This window comes from Pungitius pungitius, chromosome 1, assembly GCF_949316345.1.
Source record: "Pungitius pungitius chromosome 1, fPunPun2.1, whole genome shotgun sequence".
Lineage (NCBI taxonomy): Eukaryota > Metazoa > Chordata > Actinopteri > Perciformes > Gasterosteidae > Pungitius > Pungitius pungitius.
The window spans coordinates 12,512,626-12,523,417 of record NC_084900.1 but is presented as its reverse complement, the minus strand read 5'-3'; the positions used below and the strand labels follow the sequence as shown (position 1 = coordinate 12,523,417).

Below are 10,792 nucleotides of genomic sequence, written 5' to 3'. Positions count from 1 at the left end.
ACTGGAGATGATGTGTGTGTGTGTGTGTGTGTGTGTGTGTGTGTGTGTGTGTGTGTGTGTGTGTGTGTGTGTGTGTGTGTGTGTGTGTGTGTGTGTGTGTGTGTGCGAGCGAGCGAGCGAGAGAGAGGGAGAGAGAGAGAGAGCGGGTCTTCGGACATATTTAGCATATTAAAGAAAAAGCAATGAATATAGCACAATCCAAAGTTTGATACGGTGGGTCGAGTAATTTAGTATATTGAGAAAAATATTTATTGGTTCACAAGACATGGTTACGTTCTATGTCTCATAAGGTGGAATTGCCCGTTTAAAGAAACTTTCCCTTTCTATTAGGACCCTTTAAAGAAACAGCCCAAAAAATGTCTTCATAAAATAACCATTAACAATCTCAGGTTCACAAAGTGAGATTTCTAAATTCCCCGAGGAATTATAACACGGTCAAATGTTCTTTTAATAAAGTCATTCATTTAGGAACCTTAGTTGAAGTATCACGGTTAGAATTGGAACTAGGGTTCCATCCAGTCCTTCTTGGGAACTAATGACATAAATTGTCTGTGACAACCTTTGAAGACTATGGGTAAAAGTGGGTTCCCTAAAACAGAGATTTTAGACCTGTGTTTACCAGACCCCACTGAACAGTCCTGCTACATCAGGGCCTGGAATCCATCCAAGGACTTCAAGCCTTATTGGCCAAGTGCCATAAGTGAAATTTAGGGACTTTTGCGGATCTATTTTGGGGAGGATTGCATTGTAAAGGTTGCTGTAGAGAAGAACTAAGTTAGAAACCCTAATCCGATTGACCCCAACAGGTGTTTTCTTGTCAATAAAGGGAAAACAGAATGTCAAGTGGTTCAAAAACCCAAAATGAAGCAAAAAATCATTGTAATCTTTAGACCTGGACACTGGTTTGGTATCACAGGAAATTAAAGTCACAACAGAGTAAATCAACATACACGGAGGTCTCTATGCAAATATAAAAGATGCTGTGCAGATATACACTGTAAAAATACAGGAATCTGTCAATGCACACCAAATGATACTAATAATAAACACTTTGTGCCAATTGATGTGTTCTGATTTAACTATGATGCACATTTAATATCTCAAGGAAATACACTGTTATTTTTGCATTCATTCCTGTCTAGATACTTGGTTGACTCAGTGATGCTTGATAGTGGCTTAAAAGCAGCTCTTCTGGAGAAGTGATTTCCCCAGAGAGATGCAGTTGGTTCTATTTCCTCACGCTCACACAAGAAAGCAAATATCTGGGAGACTGGGACTGGGAGAATGAATCCAAAGTTGTTTTAGAGACAACTGTAAATCATCTGACACTCATCACAATAACTAAAAAAGAAATATAATGAAGCCATGAAGTAATACATTTTTTTTGGCATCCTGTGAATTACGCAAGCTTTCATTGATTTCCTTGCTAGGCCGGTCTCTAGTGTTCTCCCGGATGGTGTTTCCTTACCAGCAGATGGTGGCTTGTCGCCCTGGGGAGAAACCCACCAGCAGCATCCCAACCCCCTTCAAGTCTTTTATCCACCCCAGCACATAGAGGGAATCAGAGATAACAGAGCCTCCAGTCTAGTCAGACTAATGGTGAGGAGGGGGACACCTCTACCCATGTCATGGGCTGTGTACTGTCTACCAGTGGTTTCTATACCCTTTGTTGTTTTTTCACGGTGTGCTTCATTCAGTATATTGTTCAACTTGTATTGACATTACACATACTGTGAATGCATACCTATTCATTTCAAAAAAGGTTTTGTAGAAAAGCGGTGCAAAGTAAGCACAAGAAGAGAACATTTCCAGCACAGCTGATGTGGTATGCACTAACTCACAAAACCTGCCCTTTTAAAAAAATAAACACCACATACAATACATCTACATCTACTGACTTAATCTATATTAGGTGGAGGTAAAGGGCAGCTCATGGCTTTTATTTTGGTCATCGCCATTCTTTCTTTTTGCAAAAATAAGTGACATGAGAGGGTGACGCACACTTAAACAGACAACCAAAATGTTACAATTAAATTTCAAGAACTGGAAACAAACTGTGTGAAAATATTCTAAGACCAAAAAAAGGCACAGTCTCAGACCCGACAATGCCGTGGTAGGTATCGGTCAGTCATAACGTAGTCCTACCTTAAATAACAACATGATGTATTGAAAAACCCTTGAAATACCCTTAGATGTTGCCACCTGATATGAATCGAGAGTGTGAGGACAGTGTATGCTGTACACATTGTAAAGCTACATGAGACAAATGTAGGATTTGTGATATTTGGCTGTGTAATATAAATAATTTGACCTGACACTGACAGGGTCAATTTATCTTTAAAAAAAAAAAAACAACTGAAAACCACTTCAGAAGATCAAAGTCAAAGTCATTAGAGGTCACACTCCGGAGCCCATGAATGTGTGCAGGCTACAGAGCCAAATTATATGGCAATCAATTCAATATTTTTCTCTGTATTTTCTTGATTTTGCAAAAGAAATTTATATCCAGTAATGTGCGGATTATCAATTTAGACTCAGTTAGAAGGGTTTACTAGGAATTATTATGTACACATTGGAATCAGCATTGTACTTACAGCAATGTATTTTTAATTTAATTTTCTTTTTAAAATGTTTATTCTATATGCCCCACAGCCCATTGCCTTCATTTTATACTGTAGAGTTAAATTATAAATTTGTAAATATAATGTTACTTGTCTTGTTGTCTTGGTAAATGTTATGCAATAACTGCCATGTCAAATTCCTTGTATGTCTAACATATTTTGGCAATAAATGATCCTGATTCCTGATACATATTTACTTCTTAACACCTCAAAATTTAGAATGCAAAACATACCTTTATTCATAAAAGGTGAATAGTACCTTGAGGTATCTGTCCTCTCCACTGCTTTCCCCCAAGCCCTTTGATTCCTGAGGTTTCTTTTACTGTGTTCATGACCCAAGCTGCTTACATCGTGTCTGCAACACTTAGCTTTTCACTCATGGACACTAAATGTTTAGGCATATCAGATTTAACATTTTAATTTCTCCACCCCTGGGATCATTGGATTTAATTGTAGCATTGTACAAGCATCTTGGCTCTGGCTTTCTGAGAAATTCAGATGGAATATAAAATCCTCCTTCTCACAAAGATCTAAGGTGCTTAAATTATTTCAATCCGGAGAGACTTGTTGAAGTTTGAACACTGCTTTATTACAACATGCATGAATATGGATATTTCAATGTGTTTGGGGCTTGGACTCCATCCTGCCGTAGGATAGACCAGGGGCCGGGATGCTGAGCCGAGCTATACCCCCCCCCCCCCCTTCGGGAGTCCAGACACTGGTGATGGTGGTAGAGAATAAGTGGCTCCAATATCCTGATGTGCCAGTTACTGCTGTAGATTGGAGGTGTGAGGGGTGGTGGCGGGTCGCCTTTGGTGCGCGCTGAAATGACAACTGACAGCAGAGAGAGAGAACAGTCTTTTAACGTTTGCCAGCACTGATGCAATTGGTTTACGGTAACATCACCCACGTCTGGTTGGCTGGTACTACCTGACCCCGCCCCTAATCAGCTGGCCGTGTGCCCCCATGGAGAGAGGAAGCCCACTGGGAATGGCAACGCCTGTCCAGTCTTCCTGACTGAATTTTCGCCTAAGCTTCATTTGGTTCCAAAAGTTTGGTTTCAAAAAGCAAAGAAAATGACTCTCCCAGGATGCAGGGTTTGTTCATTTTTTCTATTATTTGACCCTTTTTTTAACCAGCAAAGTCCAATTGAGATTAAAAAAATAGGAGACCTCACGCTTTGCCTCCGCATTGAGCCCCTGAGCCTTTGACTCAATTGGATGTTAAGAATGTTTAACTAGATAGGCCTTAGTTTTCCACAAAATATCCCCTGGTTTTTTAACTAGATGAACTTCATTTTGGGTCAGATACTGGTATTGTGCCACCACAACTTCTCTGATAATGGTAAAATAGTGTTCCAGTTAGCAATGTTTTTAAATTATGCCGTTTGGTTTATCTATAGCAATAAAAATACCTATTTTTACTATTTTACTATACTAATACTATTTATATAGCACTTTAAAAAGGAACTCAAAACACTTGAATGGTAAAAAAAAAAGAATAAAAAATACAATGGTGTAGACGACTGGCATTTCTGTCTGGAAGCTCCACTTGATTTGTATTTACTCAGAATTTGTTGTTTAAAGGGAAATCCATCTCAAGTCTGTGGATGAAGGCTTTGTTCTTTTAAGTAGTTGCAAAATGTAAACACTGTTTTTGACGATTAGTGGGTATTGTCCTAATTCTGCTCTGTTCAGATAATTTGGTGATTTGAATGGGAAGATGGATTAGGGAAGAAAAAAAGTCTATTTAGTTTAGCTTTGGTTAGGTTTCGGCTCACATAGGTCACACACACACGGACACACAGTGAACAGAAATAGTGAGTGGGGTAGAATTCTCCTCCCTCTTTTCCCTCTCAGTAAACACAAAGGAGGGAAAAGTTGGGGGTTGAAACTTTAAAAAACCTTTATACAAAAGCAACGATTCAAGTCAACACATATCATTTTTGACCTTTTCATTCAAGCTGAAGCCAATAATCTAAAAGTCTGTCCATTCTGTAAAACAATACACTGCAATTCAAAGCTGCAAGAGATGGTATGCCTTAAACAATATTTAATTGAGGATAAAAAAGCCTCCTTTAGTGTGAGCAGAGTGTTAAATGTTAAATCCTTTCCCAAAATCCAGTAAATATTTGAGATAAAACAGATGTGGGTCTGCACAGTGTCAGCACTGAGCAGGGACAGCAGAAATAAATCAACAGAGAGGTGCTCCATTTTCAAAGGTAAATCACCGGAATGCCTTCAATAGCATCTGCGCAAAGGGACAGCGGCTGAGAAAACCAACTTAATCCATCCTTAGGATATCACTGAAAAAACAAATATACTAATTAAACTGTCCTAATGTATACAATTACATTTTAGGTTTCTGCGGGAACTAGCTTTTGTCAAGTAAAATTGACATGTATGTACACAATTTATTCATGTGTTTAAAATGACTGTGTGGAAGGAGTAAGTCTTATTATGGATTATCTCATAAAATGTCCCTGCTAGAAACACTAAAATACTGAGTACATTTTACAACACCATTTTAGAGTGCGTTTGAATCAGCGCATGCGCCTTGGCACAAACGAAAGTACCAGTAACAATAATGTATTTATGGAAATATATTGTGCAGTATTCCGGTATCAATGCATGAACATTAACAACCTTTAAACAGACTTCTCTCTCAAAGTTAAAACCATAGGTCAAATGTTTGCCTTTCTCCAAGTTGATCATTTTAAGAAGTGGCTGCTTGGTGCTTTTCACCCTTATCTGTATTCAAAACGCCCTTAGAATTCATTTTTCAGTTTTGCCATTAACTAAAATCATACTGAATTCTTGTCATTTCAGATCAAGGAGGAGTTTCAGAGAATAGCTACAATTTATCTAGAGTTAAAGCTTCATGTACAAATTAGACCACTATACACCAAAGCTTACTGCCCTGATGAAAGCCAAGGGAGGTGACCAGGCTGAGGCCCCATCTGGATGAACGGAGTGAGGTATGTTTGATTTAAAGGGTTCCTGTTCACATCTGTTGCAGGATGACAGGTCTACTGTGTGTCACAGTTTCACACACATTCTGCCCCTGTCCTAGACAACACAAAACCTCACTCTCTGTAACATACTTCTCCTTTCCACACATGGGTCTTGCTCTTTGAAAACAAACCACTGCTCCTTGCACAAGTATTCCTATCATCTGACATGATAGTGTATTGTGTACAAATTATTGTTTGCAACTGACGCTATTACTCTTTTCACAGAACCCAAGCAGTGACGTGAGACGTGGCCTCATACTATACCTTGGTGAGAAAAAAGATGAACTTTTTGAAGATTGCCTGGTAAACCATGTTTTCTTTCTAAATTAATTTTTAGTGACGTATACCTGAAGTCACAGTTCAGTATGTTTTGGTAAAGCAAGAAATAAGAAACAAAGAAAGGTTTCATTTTTTAAATTTTAATAACAGTTGAGTGAATAAACTAAGACTTTAAGCACACAAAAAAAAATCAGTATTGCTGCAACCCATTTTAACTTTTCCTCAGTGGGGACAAAGTGAGACAAAGTCTGTCTCAAAGCCCCACAGGCTCCAATACAAATCCAAATGAAACTTTTTTTTTTGAGTGCAACATATTTCTTAACAAAAAAAAAGAAGGTACATGTTTTGTAAACTGCTAGTTGAGCAGTTTTAAAACACAGAGAGACATGTGAACTACACTGATGCGGTTGGGTCACTCAAAATGAAATTATTTTTTGGATAAAGTTATGCTTCAGGGGACATTTGTTTGAGGTGTGGATTCTGTGTGTAATCGCTGTCTCTCTCTGCCCTTTCAGCAGCCCTTCCGTTGCCATGGATACTCCACTGTCAGTTTGTCAGTTGGTCTCAGCCAGCTGAACCATAACAGCTTATTAGTGGAGTCACATGACACAGCTATGCTTTCTGTCAACAGAGACATCTCCCTTCCTCCCTCCCTCTTTCCACTTTCCCACCCAATCCCATCATTTCAAAACAAACCCCCCATGGAGGGAATTCTTACTGTAATGTTTGATGAGGCACATCATTTAATAACTTCTTAGTTTGAATAACAAATATTCTGTCTCTCAATCAATACCATCATTTCAAAATAAAAGCTGCAATGATTATCTGTAATTTAACCATGAAGCTCAGGATAAATCAGTTTCGTTAAAATACGTATTGCTCTTTCAAATACTAGTAAAACTAGTACTTCTACAACTGATACCGCTTCTACCATTACTAATAATCTATAGGAGATTTGGCATGAACGCAAGGATACTGTCCAATTTCTACAGGTGCACTATAGAGAGTATCCTGACTGCATGTGTCACCGCATGGTGCGGCAGATGTACCTCCCTCGACCGTAAGGCATTACAGAGGGTTATAAAAAGAGCGAAGCGCATCACAGGTGGCCATCCATGCAGGATCTCCACACCCTCAGGTGCAAGGGTAGAACCAAGCAGATCACTTCTGATCCCAGTCACCTATCTATTTTTTATTTTTACTAGTGTATTGTGTTAATATTTTATATTATGTATATTTCGTAGATAGGGTTTACATTTTTTTATTATTGTATTGCAATATTGGGGAGGGCGGGATCTAAGCATTTCATTGCATAACTTGTTATTGTAATGACAAATAAACACCCTTGAACCCTTGAGGAACTATGTTTACTTAATTAGTTTCACGGGGACATATTTTGGTGTCATTAAGAAGCATGTGAAGCGGCATGAAATGTTATAAATCAATAATTTAAGACATAGTGCTCATAAAGTAGTTTTTGAATAAAATTGTTTTCATTTCCCTCTTGGTCGTCTGCAGCCAGTGAGGTATGTTCCGTTTAAGGTTTTGTCGTACATACATATTTGTTCAGTACATTCGCATGATGTTACATTACATGTCATTTAGCTGACTCTTATCCAAAGCCACTTACAATAAGTGCATTTCCACATAGAGATACAAACTCAGAAGAACAAGTAACAAAGTACAATTTTCATCAAATAAGCAGTTTCAAAACATGTTATAGAAAAGTGCCATTATAAGTACAATTTAAGTGCTACGATTTGTTAGTGTTTTAGTCAAGGTAGAGTCTAAAGAGGTGTGTCTTGAGTTTTCGGTGGAAGATGTAGAGGCTCTCTGCAGTCCTGATGTCATCAGAGAACTCATTCCACCATCTGGGAGCCAGGACAGCAAAGAGTCACGATCTCGCTGAGTGTTTTTCTCTCAGAGGGAGGAACAAGCAGCTTGGCAGATGCAGATCAGAGTGTGCGGGTTGGGATGTAGGGTTTCACCATGTCATGGATGTAGAGTGGACCCGATCCATTTACAGCATGGTATGTGAGAACCAATGTTTTGAACTGGATGCGGGCAGCCACTGGTAACCAGTGAAGAGAACGGAGAAGTGGTGTGGTGTGGCAGAAGGAAGGTTGAAGATCAGTCGTGCTGCTGCATTCTGGATGAGCTGCAGTGGTCGTATGGCGGTAGCAGAGAGACCTGCCAGGAGAGAGTTACAGTAGTCAAGGCGGGAGATAAGAGCCTGGATCAGTACCTGCGCTGCCTTCTGAGTGAGAAGGGGTCATATTCTCCTGATGTTGTAGAGGGTGTACCTACAGGATGGTGTTGTCGCTGTGATGTTGGCAGTCAGGGAGAGTTGGGAGTCCAGTGTCACACCGAGGTTCCTGGCATTCTGAGTGGGCAATGTTAGCTTGAAGCCTGTCGACATGTGTTTTAGCTCGACGGTGGAAGCCAATGTGGACAAGTGGATAAAGGTGTACGAAGGTGTATGAAGATGGTGTGGAGAGAGATGTCCATAAGTGGAATAAATCCATCAGTAACAGATCTTGGTTTTGTGTATTTCCTGGAGGGAGCGACAGGGAATGTGGAAGCTATGTGTGTCACATTATGAACAAGTAGTGCTCCCATTTCAAACTCCCAGTCATCCACCAGGCACCGAATAAGTTTACTGCACATTCAAAACAAGTACAACAGCAGCAGCAGCAGACCTCTACACATCCAAGTAGGAACTTATTAAGTTTCCTTTTCTAAAATTAGGATTATTTGTTTTATATGTTGATTGTTTAATAAAATATTTATTGATCTGTAGTCCTGGACTTCTCATGATTTTCAGCAGAAAATGCATTTTCTAGTTGTAGAAAGATATTTAGAATTAGACACAGCTCATAGTGAATAAGGGTTTGAAATTAGGGTAAATTTCCAGAGGAACATTAATTTAATTTGCTTACTTTCAAGGCACAGTATAGGCTAAATAAGAATACATTTTAGGCTACGTAGACACTATAATTACATAATAATAACAATAGATACAGCAATAAAACCAACACATAAAATAATATTAAATGCAAGAGCCTACTACTTTCCCAGTAAGTAGATTTCATCTACCGTTTTCCCTCTTTTGCTTATTATTATGATTTATATGCTTACCGTACGAAAATTCTCACATAACTGAAGTTGCTGTTAGGCAGGCAACAGTTTGCATTTTTACAAGTCGGGAGTTAGTTGTCTTACGTGTGTTGAGATTGAGTCATGGTTTTAACTTTATAACAACAATGAATAACCTACAACAAAATCACCACAACACAACAGCTTGTGTGTGGTTTGTGTGAATAAAGTAACAACGGGGTGGGGGTAAGCGCCGCTAAATGACGCCATCACTAATTTGCATAGTGGTAGATCTTTTAGAGGGAACATTTCGGGAAGTGGTTGTTCTCGGAATTAACTGATCACATTCAAACGCATGTTTAATAGAAGTCAGTACACACCTGCCCAAGAGGGCAGTCAAACAACTAAGGTCTCCCATCTACAGGACTTGTCTTATGTTGTGTAAATGAACACGTTTGTTGTACTACAACACCTGGGGTCCGTTTCAAGTAGGAGGTTCAACAAACTCTGCTTGCGTACGGGGAGTATGAACCCATAATGACAAACAAAAGCAAACCCTGCTACTACAGCAAATGACAAGAGAAACGGCGTGGGAAACAATTGCTGCTCGGTTCCAATATAGTGTCATTAGTGTTAGTTACACACTAATAATAATCCATACGTTCTACTAATTCCCAGTGGGAAAATGACATTTTACACTCTTAGAATGCACTACACACAGGCTTGAAATACACACCCATGTAACGTAACAGATCTTATTTTGTTCATATGTGGAAACAGCCCTATAATACGCCCGATACGGAGTAATTAAATGAATGAGGAAATGAAAGAGCGCTGTGTCATTGGCTGGGCTAGTGTCAGAGGGAGGAGACTATGAAAGAAACTCAAGGTTTATTTAAGAAAATAAACCTTGAGTTGAGTTAGGTCCACAGGCTCAGTTACCATAGTGACTGACCCCGAGGTTTAGCCATATACACTCACCGGCCACTTTATTAGGTACCCCATGCTAGTAACGGGTTGGACCCCCTTTTGCCTTCAGAACTGCCTCAATTCTTCGTGGCATAGATTCAACAAGGTGCTGGAAGCATTCCTCAGGGAGTTTGGTCCATATTGACATGATGGCATCACACAGTTGCCGCAGATTTGTCGGCTGCACATCCATGATGCGAATCTCCCGTTCCACCACATCCCAAAGATGCTCTATTGGATTGAGATCTGGTGATTGTGGAGGCCATTTGAGTACAGCGAACTCATTGTCATGTTCAAGAAACCAGTCTGAGATGATTCCAGCTTTATGACATGGCGCATTATCCTGCTGAAAGTAGCCATCAGAAGTTGGGTACATTGTGGTCATAAAGGGATGGACATGGTCAGCAACAATACTCAGGTAGGCTGTGGCGTTGCAACGATGCTCAATTGGTACCAAGGGGCCCAAAGAGTGCCAAGAAAATATTCCCCACACCATGACACCACCACCACCAGCCTGAACCGTTGATACAAGGCAGGATGGATCCATGCTTTCATGTTGTAGACGCCAAATTCTGACCCTACCATCCGAATGTCGCAGCAGAAATCGAGACTCATCAGACCAGGCAACGTTTTTCCAATCTTCTATTGTCCAATTTCGATGAGCTTGTGCAAATTGTAGCCTCAGTTTCCTGTTCTTAGCTGAAAGGAGTGGCACCCGGTGTGGTCTTCTGCTGCTGTAGCCCATCTGCCTCAAAGTTGGACGTACTGTGCGTTCAGAGATGCTCTTATGCCCACCTTGGTTGTAACGGGTGGT

At 39.9% G+C, this 10,792-nt stretch overlaps 1 long non-coding RNA gene across 1 annotated transcript; it reads right to left on the bottom strand.

Annotated features, from left to right (window-relative positions):
- Window positions 1–6,237: 6,237 nt before the first annotated feature.
- On the bottom strand, window positions 6,238–10,149 carry LOC134127341 (uncharacterized). Its single transcript, XR_009956061.1, has 2 exons — window positions 8,221–10,149; window positions 6,238–8,103 (listed from the first exon to the last, which is right to left on the bottom strand). It is a non-coding gene; the product is annotated as an uncharacterized LOC134127341 (long non-coding RNA).
- Window positions 10,150–10,792: the final 643 nt, after the last annotated feature.